This window comes from Giraffa tippelskirchi, chromosome 4 (genome assembly GCF_054371585.1).
Source record: "Giraffa tippelskirchi isolate mGirTip1 chromosome 4, T2T-mGirTip1v1.2.pri, whole genome shotgun sequence".
NCBI classification, from domain to species: Eukaryota; Metazoa; Chordata; class Mammalia; order Artiodactyla; family Giraffidae; genus Giraffa; species Giraffa tippelskirchi.
The window spans coordinates 13,871,017-13,892,235 of NC_137278.1; the positions used below are offsets into that span (position 1 = coordinate 13,871,017).

The 21,219-nt window shown below is 55.8% G+C and overlaps 1 protein-coding gene and 1 long non-coding RNA gene across 21 annotated transcripts in view; one reads left to right on the forward strand and one right to left on the reverse strand.

The window, feature by feature from the left end:
* The window catches only part of DAB2IP (DAB2 interacting protein), a 208,807-nt gene that overhangs the window by 60,001 nt on the left and 127,587 nt on the right, over nucleotides 1-21,219 (reverse strand). Inside the window, exon 1 of one of the 20 annotated variants that reach the window (XM_081588794.1) lies at nucleotides 13,594-13,675. The exons of the other annotated variants lie outside the window; for them this stretch is intronic. The gene's annotated coding sequence lies outside the window, so the exon portion shown is untranslated. Of the gene's footprint in view, nucleotides 1-13,593; nucleotides 13,676-21,219 lie in introns of those variants that run through there. 20 annotated transcript variants of the gene reach the window in all.
* On the forward strand, nucleotides 7,531-16,292 carry LOC145545094 (uncharacterized). The gene is made up of 2 exons (XR_014081870.1): nucleotides 7,531-13,109; nucleotides 16,078-16,292. It is a non-coding gene; the product is annotated as an uncharacterized LOC145545094 (long non-coding RNA).

The following is a 21,219-nucleotide window of genomic DNA, read 5'->3' on the forward strand; positions in this document are numbered from 1 at the left end:
AGGCACCCTGTCTTGAGCAGCACTGAGTCCCCGACCTGCCCCTGGGCCCCCTCAGGCCCCTCCAGTTTCTTCTCTCACTCCCTCCTCGGCCCCGCCCCTCATCTCTTCCGGGGGTCTTCCCTTCACCTAGTTTCGGTCTGCTCACAATTCTGTCCTCCCCTGCAGGGCAGGCCTGCCTAGATTCCAAGGAGGTGGGAGCGTCTACTGCCTAAGACACGGCTCTGAGCTTACAGACACCAGCCTCCAAGCCTGGCTCTGTCTTGCTGCAGCTGTGTGACCATGAGCCAGTCAGTCCACCTCTCTGAGCTTACTGTCCTCATCTGTAAAAGGCAGACAGCAATGCACCTACATCATGGAGAAAGATGCAATGGAACTGTGTTGATCTGTTCATCCGCCAGCCTTGTGTCATAGAGGCTGGAGACACATTAGGGAACACAACATCACCCCCCGCCCCCCATCCCCTGGGGCCTTAGCCCAGCATGGGAGAAGCGTACAAACATGCTGGCGACAGTATCAGGGGAGCTCGAGTGCTAACAGGGAGCTCGAGTGCTAACAGGGAACTCACAGGAGGGTCCAGGCCAGAGGGGAGGAGGCTGGGCTTGACAGCGTGGCTGGACGAAGTGGCAGCGGGTCACAGACATCTGGGCAAAGAGTGACCCAGGAAGAGGGAGCAAGGGCAAAGATCCAGGGCTGGGGCACTGCAGGGTGCGGGGTGGGGATGAGCTGGGCAGGCGTGAGCTGCCCACACAGGGCCAGGAGGAGGGCGAGACCCCCCGATGCTGTGCTGTTTAGGGACGGTGGGGGCGGAGGGCAGACTGAAGGGGAGTGAAGCCGCAGGTGCAGACCAGCCTATGGCACGGCCACAGGGTCCCGGTGGGTCCTGGTGACGGCGGCCTGGACGTGGCGGCAGTGGTGGCTGTCTGTAAGGCACTCAGCACGTGCCTGGCACAAAGCGAACCCTCAGTATTCGTTCCTCCCATCTCTCTCCTCGTCACCATCAACATCTTGGTTACCCCTCGCGGTGGCCAGGGCGCTGCTGGTCCCAAAGCTGAAGGGCTGCCCAGCAGAGCCCTGGCGGAGGGGGGCCGAGCTCCTCACCACCCTCACAGGTGCCCAGGCTCCTTGAGCAGGGCCAGGCGAGGCCAGTGCAGCCCTCCCCTGTCCCACCCAGGGCCCAAGGCACACAGGTTTGCTGGGGAAAACACTGGACTCCAAACAAGCAACAGCGCCCGTGTTTGCGCATCACAGGTTTCCGAGTTCTTTCCTGCCCACGTTCTCACTTTGCTGACAGAGAGGTATTTCAGGCTCTGGCATATGAGGGACGAGGGCTGAGGAAAGCATCCTGAATCTTAGAGGAGCCTTCCAAGCCCAGGAAAGCCCTCCTGGGGGGCTGGGCTCCCGGGCCTCTGCAGTGCAGCCCGCCCCACCTAAGACGACACGTGCGCACACCCCTCCCCGCCCAGACCGGAGCAGCAGCTGACTCCTGTCCCCATTCCCAGGGCTGGGCATGGGTGAGCAAAAACAGAAAACTCCATCCCAAAGGCCCCTTGTGGGGGAGTCCGGTCTGCACAAGAAGCCAGCTAGGCTGCTTCCTTCCTTCTCTCACCCACCACGTCTGAGCTTGAGCAAAGCTACTAGGAAATGACCACCCCTCTCCCCTGGGAAAGAATCCGCCTGCAATGCAGGAGACCTGGGTTCGATCCTTGGGTTGGGAAGATCCCCTGGAGAAGGGAAAGGCCACCCACTCCAGTATTCTGGCCTGGAGAATCCCATGGATTGCAAAGAGTCAGACATGACTCTTAGCGACTTTCACTTCACTTCACTCCCCTCCCCAACAACCCGTGGAACTGTCGGGTTAGCAGCCTGCCCCCAGAGCTTGGGGCCGGGAGAAAGGGCTTGAGCGGGGGAGGCCTGGGGTCTGCGGGAACCCAGGGAGCAGCCAGCTTTCCTCCTCTCCCCTCTACTGGCCGAGGAGGTAAGATTAAGCCGGACGGCACACTTTCAAGCACACCAGCAGAGAGGACTCTTTTATAAGCCACAGACAAAGCCCCGGAGCAACAGTCAGTGGTGGGTCGGGGTCCGGGGTGGCAGTGGTGTGGAAGGAGAAACTGCATTGCTTGCTGCACACTCCTCCTATGGCTGGAATTCGGTCCTCTGTGCCTGTGTTCTCAACTATATGTTAAAAAGAAGACTGTCAAGTCAAGGAAAAGGAAGTGAATGAGAAGAACTGGTGAGGAATTTGGCAGGCGCTGGCACCTGTTCCTCCGGAAGGCCGAGTGCCGGCCTCACATTTCGCTTCTCCTGCCCGGGGCCTCGCCCAGGACAGCTGCCACCCTGAGCGCCCAAGTGGGAGACCAAGAGTGGGAGGAGGTGGGGCTGGAAACCGGCCAAGAACATCCCTCTCCTCCCCCCCACCTTCAGACACACCCACGTGGGGATCACGGAGCCACCTCCCCAGAGAGTCACCTCCCCTGGTCCCAATCTGCTGCCTGACTGTCCTTGGCACAGGCCCTGGGGGTGGACCCTGTGCTGTCCCTCTCCGGCTCCTCCCTCCACCCCTGGCCACATCGGGCTTCTCTGACCCTTGTGTCTCTGGCCCAGGGTCCTGCGCACGGCGGATGCCCGTGAGAGTCTGCTGGACAAACCGCTGGGGAGAAGTTAGGAAAAAAAAAAAAACCTCACACGTGGATACGGGGTCTCCTGGGTGGCTCAGTGGTGAAGAGTCTGCCTGCCGATGCTGGAGACACAGGTTCGATCTCTGGGCCGGGAATATCTCACGTGCCGCAGAGCAACTAAGCCCCTGAGCCGCAACTACTGAGCCTGTGCTCTAGGGCCCGGGAGCCGCAACTACTGAGCCCATGGGCCGCATCTACTGAAGCCCGCAAGCCCGAGAGCCAGTGCTCTGAAACAGGAGGAGCCACCACAATGAGGAGCCTGCGCACCACAATCAGAGGAGCCTGCACACCACAATCAGAGTAGCCTGCACAGCAACGGAGACCCAGCACGGCCAATAAATAAATAAATCTTTTAAAAATAAATAAAATGTCTTTAAAAAAAAAAAAAAAAGGATACGAAGGGAGTGGCAGACAGGGTGGAGAAACAAAAGTTAGGTCTGAACAGGAAGAAACCCAGACAGGCTTTGGCCAGAACAGTTCAAACCCTCAGAAGAATGCAGGATCCCTGTGGGGGGTGAGGGGGCGGGGTGAGCCCCCTTCTAGATGTTTACGGAGCCCCGAGGAGCTGCAGAGCTGGCAGGAGAGCAAGTGCAAAGGACTGGGGAGTGGACAGCGTCACAGGCACACAGGCAGAGGGACAGCCCCCAGAGCCGTGCAGTTACACCTCTGAGACACCCTGCATCTGGGGCTTTCTCTAAAAGACTTACGGCCTTTCCTGCCTGCACTCTTCTCTGCCCAAAGCCTCTCATTCACTGTGACAGTGCAGGCAGGAGCACCCGGCCCCACCGGGGACACAGCTGAGCAGGCTCAGGGCAGCCTGGGTCAGGCCAGCCGCACAGGACTGGGACCAGTCCCTCAGCGAGGCACGCCCTGCTTCCACAAACAGGCATGGCCCCATTTGTCTGCCGCTCCAGTCCCCCCTGCTTCAGTCCCAACGGTCCTAAAAAAAAACAGTCCTGCAGGTTTCCCGCAGCCACACCCCTGCTCAGGGGGCTCCCCCACCCGGACGCCAGGCCCACTTCCCCACTGCCCATCTGGGTTTTATCCAACCTGTAGGATAAAGCTCTCTAACTAAAGAATACGGGCTGTATTTGGTCCACACTCATGATTTGTTTAGCCCACACGGTGTTTGACATTTTTGAGTTTTGAATCCATTACCAACATTGAAAGATGTGAAATTTCAAAATGTCACCCAAGCCCACTAGAGATTTCTGACTTGTGAGTCCAAAGGCCCAGTGCCATGGGGCCGGGGCTGCCACCCCTTAGCAGGACACCCACCCTCCAGACTGCCAGTGTCCACCACACCTGCGCCTGCCTCAGCCAGGGGGTCCTGTGTGGCGGCCAGCAGGACGGCGCAGGGCCCACCACAATGCCCAGGGACCTGGTACATGGTAGGGACTCACTTATCATGTGTGGAATTATAAAGAGACACACTGCCTGAGCCTCGCTGGGCTCAGACCCCTGACTGCTGCCTGCCTCCCTGCAGGACCCCAAGCTGGGACGGGACGATGTTGCTCCGTCCTGGGTCCCTCTCACACAGCTGGGCACACCTGCGGAGGGATACTAGGGCTGTGATGGGATGGTCACGTCTGTGTCTGATCTTTGCTTCCGAAGCCGTGTCTTCTGGAGCCCAGCCGAGGTGAGAGTCGAGCTGCTGGCATCTCCTGCCTTCAGTCAAAGTGGCGGGATTCCAAGCCGGCCCACAGACACCGATCCCCAGGACTTTCATTAAACTGAGAAGGAGAGATTCGGCGGCAAGAACTAACAAAGCCAAGGCTTCCTCCGTTCCCGCCTGCAGGAGGCCTGCCCCCCTTTGAAGCCCGTAGCCAGCTCTTCCCTTTTTCTGGGTTTTCAAGGTCAGAGTCACATTGGCAGCAAGGGTTCTCTTTGTTCTCCTGCCTCTGACTTTACCCGGACACAGTCACTGTCCCCAACACCCAGGTCCTCAGCAGTGTCAGGCGAGAGGGGAGCAGTGACAGACAGGCGTTGGTTGCACCCCCACCCCCGCCCCGGGGCCCTGCTTCCTGGGAAACCACGTCCCTGTGGGCCTGGCTTCCCTGCCAGCTTGGGAGCACCCTCTCTGGTCCACAGTGCCATGCTCAGTAAAGGCTGATGGGAGGGCAGCAGCTGACAGCCCCCAGAGTGTACTCCCAGCGTGGGGAGGGGCACCCACCAGGAGAAGGGGCTCGGCCCAGCTCTGGCCCTCAGTGGGTGATGCTGTGACCTCAGACTACCTACTTCCTCTCTCTGAGCTTCAGTTTCCTCATTTGGAAAATGGGGAGATAAACACCTGGTCCAAAACGATCGCTCTCCTAATGGGACCTGGGGGAGCTTGTGAGTCAGAGAGTGCCATGGCGAACTTAATTATTCTAGCACCTGGCATAGTGCCCAGCACGCAGTAGGTGCTCAATGTCCCGTTCGTGGTCTAAGTGTTTAGTGGCCCCTGTGCTGTCCAAGGCTGCTCGCAAGGTGCTGCTGTGCTCAGTCACTCAGTCGTGTCTGACTCTTTGCAACCCCATGGACTAGAGCCCGCCAGGCTCCTCTGTCCATGGGATTTCCGAGGCAAGAATGCTAGAGTGGGCAGCCATTTCCTTCTCCAGGGGCAGGGGTCTTCCCTACCCAAGGACCGAACCCACGTCTCCTGCATCTCCTGCACTGTAGGCAGATTCTTCACCACTGAGCCACCGGGGAAGCCCATGTACCCATGCTTGCAAGGTACCCAGGCCCAGAACAAAGGGTCTACCTTTCAGTGGGGCTTGCAGACAACTGTGACACCATGAAAAATTGCCTGGAAGTAAGGATTGGGATGCTACGAGAGCCACTGTGGGGGGCCTGGGCTCCCCGAGGTGGGATGAGAGACCCATGTTTTGACTGCCCAGCAGCGGAGACCAGAGTCAGGGCTGCCCAGCTGTAGGATGCCTGGTGTGCTACCCATTTCCCTACAGCTGAGCTTAAAGAGAGAGCTGCCAGGTATGGCGAGCAACCCACGTCTGTGCGAGCGCACCTGGACATGTGTGCCAGGAACTAACAGTCACACAGCACCTACAGTGGCCAGAGTCTCTGTGCAATGCTTTTTAAGGCCACTCTCTTTGTGGCCCCAACACCAGCTAGGAGTGTGGTTTAAAGAATACAGACTCACGGGCCCTACCCCCAGAGGTAATGCTGCCTCATCCCCAAAGGGTGGTATTCATTGGAGCCTGGAGAGTCACAGCTCCTGGGGTCCCCCATCTGGCTGTGCCCCTTACCAGCCCATGAGAGCTGGGTCAAGTTCACCAAACATCTCGGCACCTGGTTTCCCCATCTCTCAGGTCCCTGTGAGCCCCGAGACAAAGCACCTGGCACAGAGGGAGTGCTCAACTTACACCCATCCTCTGCCTAATCCACCCCACACACACACAGCGGGAGCCCGGCTCCCACCCAGCTCACCTGTCTGTCTCCTCCTCTCCTCACCGGCTGCTTCTGCTCCTCCGAACGACTCCCCACTCCCCTAAACCTCTGAGCCCTTTCCTGCCTCCCAGGGCAGCCTCAGGTCCCAGGAGGACACGAAAGTTCTCGCCCTGAGCTCACTCAAGGGTGCCCGCTGCCTTCTTGCTCTTCTCCCCTCTTTTGCCATCTGATGAACTCATCCTCTTTTAACCCTCAGCTCCTGCCACTTCAGTGAAGCCCTCCCTGATTCCAACTCCTGCCCATGCCCCCAGCAGAGAAGTACAGAGAGAGAGGGGGGCCATGCCTCTGACTCCTTGATGCCCCGGGTAGCCCCCTCCTCACTCCTGGCCACAGCTTTCCTACCTGTGAAGGGATCTCGAGACCCCCTCAGTCTAAGCCCTGCAAGGCTCTATTTGTGGGTGGGGAGAGCGTCTCCAGGTTCACCCCAAGGTCATGGAAGGCTGGGGAGGAGCTAGACCCAGACCCAGCCTTGTTCCACTCCGGAGGGCAGGACAAGTGCAGTTCAAAAGACCCCAGGCAGTACCCTCAAGAAACCCTACTTGCCACCAGGGGAGCAGACAGAAAATAGGGAGCAAAGGGTGGTTCACCTGGGATTGGGTGAGGGGGCTCAGCACCGGCTTCAAGCAGAAGGAGGTAGGGCTTGAAAGACAGGTAGGATCAAAGTAGGAAGAGCTGGGAGAAGAGAAGATTCCGGAGCGAGGGAACAACGTTGAGACAGACACCTTGGCACAGTGATGGCGAATATGTCTCGGTGATGCTGGGCACGTTTCAGAGTGCTCGGCTAAGCATTTAGCTACAAGCCTCTTTTACTCCTCTCGACCACCTTCGAGACAGGAATGGCTAGAGTCTCCGTTTCACCGAGTTAAGCAAGTTCCCCAAAGTCACAGCCCTGTGGGGCGGTGCAGCCAGGATGCAAACCGAGGCATCCGCCTGCCGTGTCTGAGTAAACAGGGGTGACCAGGGCACAGAGGCTCTGGGGAGCGAGACACAGGGAGTCTGGGCACTCCTGAGAGGCTTGCTTGTTAAGACCTCAGAGTCGGGCTTTGTTTTTCCCTGCAGCCTGCTCTTGAATGAATGGCACCCAACCCGGGCCAGTAGTGTTGGTGAAATCCCTTGAGGGTGACCCACCCATGCGTGGGAGCGTGCAAGCCACACAGGGTCCGAGGACCCCCAGCCACGCACCTCCTTTGCACCATCTGCTTCAAGGAAGGATACAGGAGCTGCTGAGAGTGAGCGAGCCGTGGAGCAGGGGAGGAGCAGGGCGCCGCAGCCAGTCAGGAGCCGCGGCTGTCAGCGGCCACACCGACAGGCTGGCTCCAAGCTGTTGCCAGGGCAGCCCGGAGATTCTGCCTTCCCAGGCAGGGTGGTTTAGAACCAGTCGCTCTCTCCTGGGCCACCGGCTCGGCTAGGCTAGCCAGGGGCCCCCCCATTCAGTGGCCAGCCCTTCTGAAACCTCGGCACGAAATGTCAGGGGGGTGCCCGTAGGGGGGGCTGCCGGCAAGAAAAGCCATCCGGACAGAAGGTGTGGGTGTGCCTGCCTCACAGGATGGAGACCAACGCCTTGTCACAACGGTCCCAAACAGTGACGGGACTATGGGCTTGAGGCTTCTGCAGCAGGAGTTCCAACGACCCAGGCCAATCCAGGAAGTCACTCAACACTAAGGGGTCCCTGCCCCTCCACTGAGAGCCCTGCAGCAGCAGGGGACCCAGGAGCCTGGATTAGGGGGCTGGGGGGGAGAAGGAAGGTGATGGAGTGGGTGGAATTGAGCGGAGAGCAGCAAGGGGAGGCTGCTCTCCTGCCTGGAGGCTCCCCAGGCTTCTCGCAGCATTTTGCACACCCCACTGGCGAGGTCAGAATAACTGCTCAGGGAAAGGACCAAGCACGGAGAGGCAAGGTGCCGGGCAGTTCTGTGAACCCAGTGTGCTGGGAAGCAGGATGTTGGCCATGCTAAAGCACGCTGGGGTGGGTGACTGACGTGTGACAAACACGCGTGAAACTCAGTGAATTTACCCACTGGCAGACTCACAGGAGCCCCCAGGCAGCACTGCGATGTGCGGGGGCAGCTACAAGCCAGACCATTAAATGGCTTTCTGTACAACTGCACCACACGGATGTAGCGTTTCCTCTCATTTAGAAATGTGTTTCCACCAGGGGATGAGTGGCTTCCAAACTGACCACTGATAAAAAGCCCACAGGGCATGGCCAAGGTGTCTGCACCTGCTCTGAGAGTCAGGCAAGCTCAGCAAACCAGCTTCACAAGCGGCCTCTTAGGGGCCAGAATCTTGTCTGTCCCTGAGTGCCACCACTCAGTGGAAGACCCTGGTCCCCAAGTCAGTGAGAAAGGTGGCAGTTTCTGCCATGGGAACAGAGGCATCACCTGGGAGAGGACCTAAGGTGCACTTTCCAGGACAGAAGGACAAAGTAGGAGCTCAAAGAATGTTCAAACTACTGCACAATTGCACTCATCCCACATGCTAGCAAAGTAATGCTCAAAATTCCCCAAGCCAGGCTTCAACAGTACGTGAACCATGAACTTTCAGATGTTCAAGCTGGATTTAGAAAAGGCAGAGGAACCCAAGATCAAATTGCCAACATCCGTTGGATCATCGAAAAAGCAAGAGAGTTCCAGAAAAATATCTACTTCTGCTTTACTGATTATGCCAAAGCCTTTGACTGTGTGCATCACAACAAACTGTGGAACATTCTTAAAGAGACAGGAATACCAGACCACCTGACCTGCCTCCTGTGAAATCTATATGCAGATCAAGAAGCAACAGTTAAAACTGGACATGGAACAACAGACTGGTTCCAAATCAGGAAAGGAGTACATCAAGGCTGTATATTGTCACCCTGCTTATTTAACTTATATGCAGAGAATATCATGTGAAATGCCAGGCTAGATGAAGCACAAGCTGGAATCAAGATTGCCGGGAAAAATATCAATAACCTCAGATATGCAGATGACACCACCCTTATGGCAGACAGTGAGGAACTAAAGAGCCTCCTGATGAAAGTGAAAGAGGAGAGTGAAAAATTTGGCTTATAACTCAACATTCAGAAAACTAAGATCATGGCATCCGGTTCCATCACTTCATGGCAAATAGGTGGGGAAACAATGGAATCAGTGACAAGCTTTATTTTGGGGGGCTCCAAAATCACTGAAGATGGTGACTGCAGCCATGAAATTAAAAGACACTTGCTCCTTAGAAGAAAAGCTATGACCAACCTAGACTGTGTATTAAAAAGCAGAGACATTACTTTGCCAACAAAGGTCTGTCTAGTCAAAGCGATGGTTTTTCCAGTAGTCATGTATGGATGTGAGAGTTGGACTAGAAAGAAAGCTGAGCTTTTGAACTGTGGTGTTGGAGAAGACTCTTGAGAGTCCCTTGGACTGCAGGGAGATCCAACCAGTCAATCCTAAAGGAAATCAGTCCTGACTATTCACGGAAAGACTGACGCTGAAGCTGAAACTCCAACACTTTAGCCACCTGATTCGAAGAACTGACTCACTGGAAAAGACCCTGATGCTGAGAAAGATTGAAGGCAAGAGGAGAAGGGAACGCCAGACTCAATGAACATGAGTTTGAGTAAGCTCCGGGAGTTGGTGATGGACAGTGAGGCCTGGTGTGCTGCAGTCCATGGGGTCACAAAGAGTCAGATGTGACTGAGTGACTAAACTGAACTGAACACGGGAGGCCATGGGGCTGTCCTTCTGAGAGGAGAGCTGGTTGAAACGTGTATGCCTAGGGGCGGGGCACAGTATGAGTCTTGCCTTCACTGAAACTCACTTCCAGGTAATCACTAACAGCAAAAGAGACAGAGTCACAGCCATCACTAATCATTAATGGCTGCAGAGATTTACCGAAGGAACCCAGCTGGCTAAGTGGCCACCTGGGCTTAGGAGGTAGAGACAACAAGGATGCTTCCCTGGTTGCTCAGATGGTAAAGCCCTGATGCTGGGAAAGATTGAAAGTAGAAAGAGAAGGAGGCAACAGAGGATGAGATGGTTGGACAGCATCACCCACTCAATGGACACGAACTTGGGCAAACTCCGGGAGATGATGAGGGACAGAGAGGCCTGGCGTGCTGCAGTCCATGGGATCTCAAAGAGTCAGACAGACTTGGTGACTGAACAATAACACCAACAGCAAGGATGGCTAACTGGAAATGTGTGGTGACGAATCACCAGGCTGCCTGCTGATTCCCTGGGTACCACCAAGTTGTCCAAAGACAATGTAGGAAGCTATGGAACCTCCTGAGATCAACCCACCGTCTCCATGCAAATTAACAGAGCAGATGCAAACAAAGCAGATGCCCATGTTGCCCAAGCTGGGGCAGAGATTGAGGGATCTAAAGTCTGGAATCCATTCACGGCCCAGGTAGAAGAAAAAATATGGGACAAGCCTTGACCTGGCTTCTTCTGCTTCATGTCTGCCTGGCCCAGATTGGCCCGACTCTGCCACCATGGAGGGACAGGGACTGTCTATGAGGAGACCTGAGATTCGGTACCCACGGTCAGAGCCCCTAGCACTGGTCTGGTCTGCCTTTCTCTCCGAGGGAGGGACCGGCTCCCTGAGAAGCAGGAGCAAGACCAGAAAGCAGACCTAAAGGCACCAACTCCAGGAAGCCACTGGTGTCCCCCCGCCACGGGCAGCACACTCACAGTTGGACTCCCTTTATATCTTCAGGGCCAGCCCCAGGCCTGCCTGGAACCCCATAGTAGACGCCCTGCCGTTTAGCAGAAGAACTCAGCCGACTTCTTTTGGAAGTGGAATCTGAGCAGGACAAAGGGCCCTGGCTGAGGCTCTTCAACCAGACCAAATAAACACTCAGCCTCTCACCAGTGAGGCTGTAGTTTATATTTGGAGAGGGGTAGGGAAGTGCCAATCCAAGCTGAGTTTGGGCTGAACTGACTCTCGGCCAACAGTAGGAGCAGAGCACCCGGGGCAGAGTTCCTGCCTGTCAGGGTCTCAGCTGCCCACCTGGCTCCCCAAGCTGGAGCAGCCAGTGGTACGTCCGGCCCCAGGGTTATTCTGTAGCCTGATAACCGAGCACCCTGACCGCCAACATCCCCCAGAGGCATGGGACCCTGCCAGGGATGGGAGAATCCCAGAGCTGCTCGCTGGAGGTCCTAGAATCCCCTGGGGGTCCATCATGACAACAGATTCTGAGGCCAGTCCTAGATCTGTGAATCTAACTCTCCTGGGCAGGACTCTGGAATCTCTCTGCCTGGCTCCCGTAGCACCCAGATGCTCAGCTGTATCAAGGAACCCAAAGAAGGCGCAGTGATCTCTGATGCCTCTCAAAGTCCCCTTCCCGGTGCCCACAAGGCATGTGTAGTCTCTCCTATCTGTTGTGGCCACTTTCTAAAACCCTAGGGGGCCCACAGTCTCAAGGCACCTTCAGCTGACCATGCCTCCAGTCAACCTGCAGGCAGCTGGTAGGCCCTACCCAACGAGATTAGGCCAGCTGAGATTAATGGCAGGGAATAAATCAACTCAATTCATGGGGGAGAAATGTGTTGCTTACAGAGATCTTTTTTCAAAGAGGAGCCATTAGTGGTCTTGGTATTTTGATCATCGGAAAATTACCCATGTCATGTTGCCATTAAGAGGAAGCAAAGCCCAGTAATAAGACAGAGAGGCCTGGCTTGGGGCTGGTAGGGGGCCCCCTCTTCCTCTGGAGTCCTGTACCTCCCCAGCTCAGGAGGGTCCTCTGCAGACCCCTGCCCTGCAGGGGTGGGTCCCTGATGCTGGCTGCAGAGCAGCAGGTGCCTAAGCCAGGTGCCTGAAGTTAGGTGGGCACCCACCATGATGGAGAGTTACACAGGTCCAAGTTCAAGTCCCTGGTGGTTCAGACGGTAAAGAATCTGCCTACAAAGCAGGAGAACCAGGTTCGATCCCTAGATCAGGAAGATCCCCTGGAGAAGGGAATGGCTACTCACTCCAGTATTCTTTCCTGGAGAATTCCATGGACAGAGGAACCTGGTGGGCTACAGTCCATGGGGTCACAAAAGGGTTGGACACAATTGCGCGACTAACACTTTCTTTCTTTTCAGGTTCAAGTCCAGTCTTGGCCATTTAAAGGCTCTATGACCTTGTGCAGGTCTCTTAAAGCTCTTAACCATCCTCAGTTTCCGATTCCTCGTATGTAAAATGAGAAAACATGCATTTCCTAGGAATGCTGTGAGGCCCTCTCTTACCCCATGCTCCCAGACCCACAGGTCTGCACAAGCTCTTCCATCTGCCCAGAAGGCTCTTCACTGTGAGCTCAGCCCACCCCTCTCTTCCTCGGGGACATCACCCCCCCCCACCCCGACCCCAACAGATCAAGCCCTCCAGGGCTCCCAGTGCCTTCAGGACACAGGCCTCCACGCCAGTCACACGCGGACCTGCAGGACAGGCCTGGCCCATGGGGGGCCCTAACTGAAGGATATCCAGCACCAGGCCTTCGGAGCTCCCTATTCCGCCCCGGCTCCAGACTTGACCACTCAGGCAGCCCCGCTTCCAGCACCTGTGGCGCCCCACTCCGCGCCCTGCCCTGCATGGGCCCTCTCAGGCTGTCTGGCACCTCTGGAGCCTCACAACCCCAGAGGCTGCCTGCTGTAAACAGGTCCCTGCACCAAACTGCCCCGGCCATCCACCAGAGGCCGCTTCCCAGGACTTGGCCCCACGTGGCTTTCCAGATTTCTCATAGTAACACCTTCTCAGAGTTTCAGAAGCAAAGCAAGTCATTTGCCAACTATTTTTTCCCATTAATCTCACAATGCATTTGCTATTTTCCCTCCATAATGACTCATTTAGCAGCAACAGAGCAATTAGGCAGACCACAGAATATTGATTTTCTAAGTGGGAGAAGTGTCCGCGAGACGTCTCTCCAGGCCTGTCTCGGGCTGCCTCCTCCTACATGATGGGGTAGACGTGAGAAGAGTGGAGCTGGATCTGCCGACAGGATTCTGGGGTCTCCAGGGGAAGCTCAAAACCACGGTATGTGCACACGTGTGAGAGTGAGTACACATGAGATGATGTGATGAAGTTATCATGGGACATCCATGACCCTGTGTTCTGTCCCATGGACAGAACCCTGGGAGGCAGGCACCATCATCACACCCATTTTAAAGATGAGGAAATGGAGGTTCAGAGATTAGGTGACTTGTCCCAGACCACACAGGAAGTTAGGGAGCTGGATCCAGACCTAGGTTGAGGTGTTGGCAGGGTAAAACTCTGTCTATCAGGGCGCCCTTGTGTGGCTTGCTATCCATGGGATTCGGGGCGTGTGGCACTGGTGACCCAAGGAGACTCCTGAAACACTTGATCCGCGTCCTAAGGCTGCACACCTCTGCCTTAGTGCAGCCTCCAAGCTGGCCTGCTGTAAACAGGTCCCACCCCAAACTGCCCCTGGCCATCCACCAGGCCTGACTAGTAGCTCGCAGAAAGGCCCAGGGAGAGACACAATGGCAGGACTCCTCACCTTCCTCCTCTTCTACCCCCTGACCACCATCTCCGGCCCAAGACAAGGGCCCTACCCAGCTAGTGGGGCACCTCAAACATGGCCCACCTGTAAAAACAAAAAGTTGAAGGGTGAGAACCAGGGACGGTTTGATGAGCTGGGCATCTATGATGAGCCATATCTTCATATGGCTCCCAAACCAGACCCCACAGCTGGGATCCTATCAAACCAGAGTTTAGCACTTCTCCTACCTCCAAATTCCAGAAACTCACTCGAGGCAAGCTGGGACAGGGGCTGTAGGGGTAACAGATCCCCAAGGTCCTAGGGACCAATGCCACCAGACACATTGATCTCTACCTTGGGAGCAAACGGCTTCTTGGTGGCCAAGGGAAAGAGCTGAAGGTCCAGCTGGCAAACTTGGGCTTAAATACCAGCTCTGCTACTTTCTATGTGGCTTTGGGTGGAATAATGACCTTCTCTGAGCCTCAGTTTCCTTATCTGTAAGAGGAATAATGCCCGCCCTGACACCTGCCTAGCTGGTATGAGGCCCAAGCAGTAAATGATGAAGTGCTACCTAAATGCTGGCCAGTGAAGCTTAACAAAAGGGAAGGTTTCCAAGAGTTGGCATTGCCCGGCAAGGGGATGGCATCTCCCCCATTACTGGCGATGAGCAAGCAGACCCTGGATAGTCCATGAATATGGGAAGCAGAGCATCCTGTTTACCCTCCTGTGTACCCGGATGCACAATAGCAGAGGAAAGGCTCCCAACAGTCAAGCACTGAAGAAATTTACTTGCTTTGGTTCATCGGATGCTTCTCTGACCTCTTTAAGACTATTGAATCCCCTCATCACAAATGCCCATTAACATCTGCCAGGATGTGGCGTTCCACAGAACCCAGTTTGAAAAATATTCCTCTGGGCGCTTTGGATAATGACTAGGGGACGTAGGGAAGAAAACTGCTGCTGCTGCTGCTGCCAAGTCGCTTCAGTCGTGTCCGACTCTGTGCGACCCCATAGACGGCAGCCCGCCAGGCTCCGCCGTCCCTGGGATTCTCCAGGCAAGAATACTGGAGTGGGTTGCCATTTCCTTCTCCAGTGCATGCAAGGGAAAAGTGAAAGTAAAGTCGCTCAGTCTTGTCCGACTCTTAGCGACCCCATGGACTATAGCCCACCAGGCTCCTCCGTCCATGGGATTTTCCAGGCAAGAGTACTGGAGTGGGGTGCCATTGCCTTCTCCGAGGGAAGAAAACAAGGCCTTTCAAATACAACCTTCAAGTACAATGCACTCTCAAGTACAACCCTACAGTGTACTTGCGAGTACAGCCCTGACTGGACAGACTACAGGACCTTCCCCAGCATCAACGACAAGTCAGGAGCAGACCTTAACTTCTCTTTGCAGCATGACAGGGAGACAAACCCATATGACCAGAGCAAAAACTCACTTCAGTGAGACAATGTAAAAAGAGGACTTAGACATGCCCAAGAGGAGTCACTCCCAGTCTTTCCCTGCCCTTAACAAGCCCAGAAACTTGGAGGGACTCAAGAAGAAGAAAGGTTCAAGCAGAAATGCCTCCTTCTTCCCTGCTCTTGCCTGAAAACTCACCATCACTACCCTCACCCTCTGGGTCAGCAAGGGCCTCCTCCAGGCTACCGGAAGCGGGGCTAAGTCTCCACAACAGTTGACCGTTTCCGAGGAGAAGAGTCTGTGGGATCACAGGAAGTGTGTGAATACTGAATCTCAAATCAGCTGTGTGTCCAGGACCCACGTGTGGATCCTAGAAGAAGGCAGCAAGCAAGACCGGTCCCGCCCACAATGCTTCCGCATGGACACACCCCTCCACCCCAGTGCCCTCTCCTCTCTCTGGGGGGGCTCCATGCCAGCATCAGCTGATGAGTCCGGGAACCATCGGCTCCCTGGAAGAGCTCGGACAAACCCATCCATGGCAAACCCATCCATAATGGCGCAGACTTTGCTCCCAGCAAGGACAGAGCTTTATTAATTATTCAGGGGACGGTGCAATTATGCAAATCAGTGGGCAGCCTCTGCCCGACTGCTGTTTTCTGCAGGAGTCTGGGGGGGAGGGGGTGCCCAGAGCCTAAGCAGCTGGGTACAAGACGGGAGCCACCCAGCCCAGGAAAGGGGGAATAAACCCCCCACCCTTCTGGGCCCACAGAGGGCTCTGAACAGAGCCAGGCCCCACCGCACACTCAGAAGAGCTAGTAGCTGATTCTGAAGACCTGGGGGTACATTTCTCCAAAAAAATAATATACCCCCAAAGCTGCTGCCGGGCCAGCAAGGCTGTCATTCAAGGCTTGCTCCCACAGGTCCTCAAGGCATGGACTACTTGAAAAGTCTCCTCTTAAAAAGCACACTTCTAAGGAGAGGTAACACCTCAAATTAGTGTTTACCCAAGAAGGTTCTGCAGAATACTACTGCTCCCTGGGTGGGGGTGGGGGACAGGAAACCCTGGATTAAAAAAGATGAAACTGGTTTCTTTCCTGCAGGACTTCTCAGGGCCTAAAGTGAGGATGCCCATGACGTCTGTGGAGGGGAACCTCCAGTCTCACCCCCAGGAACCAGGAGCTGAGTCTGATGAACTCTGGACAGATCGCACACAGAATTCCCTGCCAGGTTCAACATCCCTTGACCCTGAAATATGTGGAATAGATTCTCACTGGTCTCATAAACAACCATCATCAATAAACGTGAACTTCACGTGTGCAGAGGAGCTAGACATGACCACTGAGAGCATGCTGGTGGGGCTCCTGGCAGAACGCTTGCTCACGGCCCAGCCTCACCACCCCTGGCTCTGTCCCCGCCCTGAGGCTGGGCAGCTGTGCAGGTGCCCAGTGCCATCTCAGGTCCACAGACGGCTGGGTGGGCTGGGAACCTGGCTACATGACTAGCAGCCCCCTCAGCCCGTCCAGCCAGAGGTCTCGGTGCCAGAAGCAACCGTCTTCCCACATGAACAGATCAAAGCCTGGACTGGGAGGCCCTGCCCACCAGCATCATAGGTTTCTCTCATCCTCTTGGGCAGTGAGGGGGGTGATCATGCTAATCTGGGGAGGTGGAGAAGGGGGGTGCGCTATGCAAGGCCAGTGAGCCCACCCAAGACCTCTGTCACCGCCCCCCACCTCACCCAAGGTTATCAATCAACAGACCCAAAGGCAGCCGTGCTCACTTGCTCTGTCAAGACCAAAAGAGGTGTGGGGGCCCAGACTCCTGGGGGCGCCCACGGAGAAAGACACTTGTAATCACTGAGCAACTGCAAATGTGGGGATGGTCCCTGAGCCAGCCCTGGCCTCACACCCTGGGGACCCCACCCATAGAGACCAGGAGGAAGGCCCACCTCCACTGCCACACTCCCCCACCCTTCCAGAACTTCAGTACCCACAGGAGCCTCCTGCCGAGCCCAGGGTGGCCCGGGACACTCTCCCGCGTACGTGGTGTGTTCAGTCGCTTCAGTCGTGCTCGACTCTTTGCGACCCCATGGACTGTAGCCTGCCAGGCTCCTCTGTTCATGAGATTCTCCAGGCAAGAATACTGGAGTGGGTTGCCATTTCCTCCCCCAGGGGATCTTCCCAACCCAGGGATCGAACCCGTGTCTCCTGTGTCTCCTGAACTGAAGGCGGATTCTTTACTGCGGAGCCACCAAGGAAGCCTGTGGGAGCCAGTAAAACTCCGGAAACATCTAAGTACAGACCCTATCTCTGCCACCCACCTGCGGTCTGATCAGGGCTAGTGGCTTTTACCTGCTGGAGCCTCAGTTTCCTCATCTGTAAAACAGGGAGGGGCAGGCCTGTGCAGTAGTGAAGAGCACAGACTTGGGAGCCAGGCTTCTTAGGTTAGGATCTTAGCTCTGCCATTCCGGCTGGGCAGCCCACGCTTCCTGGTTGTAAACCAGTGATAATGATAGTCAGTAGTAGCACGCGGGCTGTCGTGAGTTTGGAGTGAGTCCCTCTCTGTGAAGTGCTGAGAGCAGGCCTAGCCCACGGGATCTGTCCATCATGCCAGCTACTACACTGGAGAGGGCCCTGGCTTTGAGTCCAGAGACCTAGATCCTAAATCCACCAGGAGGGTAATCCCTGATAAGTGATTTTACCTCTCTGAGGCCAGTTTCAGCACCTGTAACATGGGGGTGGGGGTGATGAAACGAGGGTAGTGAAGAGGATTAGAGATGACCTACAGACCACACACAGTGCCTGGCACACGGCAGACGCTCCGTAAGGGGCAGGTAGGTTAGTGATGATATTAGCGACTGAGCAGGTCGTCTGGAAAACAGACACCACGAGAACAGTGGTTGATGGAGGGGCCTTTGATAATAGAGCCTGACCGTCTGGGTTTGGATCCTACCTACGAGCTGTGTGACTTGGGCAAGTGGCTCAGTCTCTCTGGTCCTCAATTTTCTTTCCTGTAAAATGAGGACAAGCAATATCGTTCAGAGTGCTGGTGTAAGGATGACATGAGAAAGCACAGGACAGGCACAGGGCACGGAGCCTGGCCCATCACAGGTGGCCACGCAGGGCAGTGGGTGGTGGTGATATTGTAACTCAACACCCAGCTTGCCATGAAGAGTGCAGAGATGAAAGGCATCCTGGCCCCCTAGCTCCACGCCACCTCCAGGGACTTCACAACCTGAAGCCTGTGCAGCAAAGCCCAGGAAAGACAAGACATTCCCCTGTGCTGGGTGCCCTCCCTCCAGGAATATCACAATCCTAGGCTCTGAGATATTAGTCTTTGTTTTGCTTTGTTGAGATGAGGAAAACTGAGGTTCAAAGAGAAGCAGTGGGTGGAGCTGGCCTTGGACCAACCTACACCTGCTGACCTCCCCGGCAGCTGACAGTACAGGGCATGGGGTTGTAAGGCAGTCGTGGGTTCACATTCCAGCTCCACACCCCCCAGGCCCAGATTCCCCTGCCCCACCCTCCCCCATCCTTCTCTCCAACCTCAGCAGGCATCTGGCCCCCCCAGCTGGGGACACAGCTTACGCCGCCTGGCCTGGCCTCTCCAGGGCCTCTGCACAGACCGCCACTCATCCATGAGCCTCTCCAGGCTGTCCTCAGAGAGCTCCACTCCCAGCTGGGGCCAAGGACACTTGGTCCAGCCCTAAATCAGATAGTCCTGTCCTACGGGCTCTGACCCAGAGGACCCGGGCTTGAATCACATTACTCACTTGATCCTGGTGATTCCAGAGAGGACTGAGCACCCCTCTCTGAACCACTTATAACGGGGAAGTTGGCAAGAGCAGTGAGCCTCAGTGGCTCAGGTGGGCCAAGCACTGGACCTGGAGTTAGGAGACTCACCCCAGCTCCAGCTCTGACTCCCTATACCTCCCTGAGCCTCACCCACTTCCCCTGTAGAATGCAGACCACAGTCATAAACGCCCTAACTGCTCCAAGTGCCCTCTGGCGACCTGGAGCACAGGGCGAATGTGCTTTTTACAGCAGGGAGCCCTGGGCAAGTGCAGGAAGGACTCCTATCAAAGGGGGAAGGTAATTTCAAAAAACATCACAACCTTAATAAAAAAGGGCACAGCACGCTCATGGCAGGATCCTCGGTCTCAACCAGGGAGTGGATCGCCTGGCTTGGGGCCCCCCAATATGTGACTTTGGGCCAGGAACATTCCCCTCTTCGAGTTTCAGTGAAATGAGAAACACAAGACACTCTTACTATGAGGAATCAATAAGAATATAGCAATGCCTAAGCAAGTTGCTCGGACAGAGCCCTGTCCTCGGCAAAAGGAACAAACTTTGGACAGCGGTTCTCACACCTTGGGGAAACACAATTAGGCCAGAGTCTTAATTCAGAAGGTCCAGGGAGGGGGCCCAAGAATCTACATTTTATTGGGCATCTTCCTGGGGTGGGCTGGTCAGTCCGGCTCAGGGGCCAGACCCTCAGGTTCCAAGACAAGAGTGGGGTTTTATCAGAGCTGATGCTAGGAAGGAGTTTCCTGATGAAATCTGAGGAAGGCGGAAAGGGGGAAAGAAGGGTAATAGGAGCGGAGGGATGGGGCTGTTAACAACCTATTAATCTCCTCCCCCGCCGGAAACAGTAATCGCTGAGGCGCACACATCCTTCACATGCTAACAGTCTGCAGCTGCAACACGAAGCTTTGATTACGAATGTCAACAAGACAGAGCATGAAATTAACTTCCCCTTAGTCAGTGGGCACAGGGAGACGCTGCACTCACTCACTGCCCGTGGTATGAAAACTCCCCACGACAATGTCGCATCAAATTAGAGCCTGTGCTACCAGGCTGGCATCTATATCTCTGCCCGTAGCACTCTCTTACAACCAGGCCCTGCAAACAAGGGCCTGAGGCTGGGAGAAAGGTCAGGGCTGGAGGCAGGTGATGGTCCCAGGGTGAACTGGGGGGTGGCCAGAGCTAGCTGGGACCCCCATGGGGCTTTGTCCACTGGACAAGGGAGGGGGGAATCACCATGACAAAGAGTAACTCACCTCTCCGAGTGCCTGATGGGGGGGCGGTGGGGGGGGGATGCAAACCCAACCCTCATCTGGGTCAGTTCCTGCCCTGCCAGCCCGTCTGGAGAGACAAGTTGGGGAGACAGACTGTTCCAAGGTAGACTGCACTGAGTTAGTGGGGCAGGCCAGAAGCCAGGTTCCTGCCACCCTGCACTCGTCTGCTCCAGCCTGGCCTCGGGCTCTCTGGGTTCAAGTGGCAGCGACAAAGGGAGGTTCTTACACGTGCATGCCCGGGGTGGGGGCATGTGGCATGGCCTGCAGGCAGGACCTGACCAGGGGGCACCCAAGACTGTGCCCCTGGTATGTGTGAGACGCTGTGCGCTCACCCATAGGCTCCTACCCACACAGGCCCACAAAGAATGGAGATTCCCTCTGTCTCAGGGGTTAGTCGCCTTAACTAACTAACTCACAAGGGTTAGTTCCCTTGTAGAGTGGCTGGTGACTGCCCCGTCCATAGCCCAGGCCGTGGGCATGTTGCCTAGCTGCTCTGGGGGCTTCAGAGGGTGGGGATGGGAGTGGTACAGCCTCACCCCAATCTGGTCGGGCTCTCCTCAGCCATTTGCACACCCCACCCCCAGGCTGGGAATGCGGCCCAAGTCACTCCTTGTAGGCTGATAGACCAGTGGCCAGAAAAACCCAGCATCTGAGGTTCTTCATGCAAGAAGCCCTTTTTCCATTCATCTGCGGCCGATCACCCAGGAGGACTGGCTGGCAAGCAGCTAAGCGGGCCCGGCCGCCTGGGGAGGGGTCACCATGCCAGCCGTGGGAGCTGGATGTTTTCCTTCTTGCCTTTTTGGTCTCCCTGTGATCTCCAGCTCTCTTCTGTGGCCCTCTAAAATAGCCATTAATTAGAGCCTGATAATTAACTTTCTGGTTTGAGTAATATTTTGCAAAGGAATTCCATTAAAGAGTCAATTTGCATATCCTCAGACCTGGGACCTGGAAATACGCAGGGTTTTTCTAGGAGAATGGGAAAGGCCCTGCAGTACCCCTCAGGCCTGGCATCCAGGCCTGGGCTCTGCTGGCACCTATGGGCACGAGAGGGCTCAAAGGGTGGCTGTCCTGACGGCCTGGGGAGATGCTGAGTCGTGGGAGATTTTCCCCAGGAAGGCAGGCAGTTTTGTTCACAAAACTGGCTGGCTCGGCGGCCGCACACCTAGAC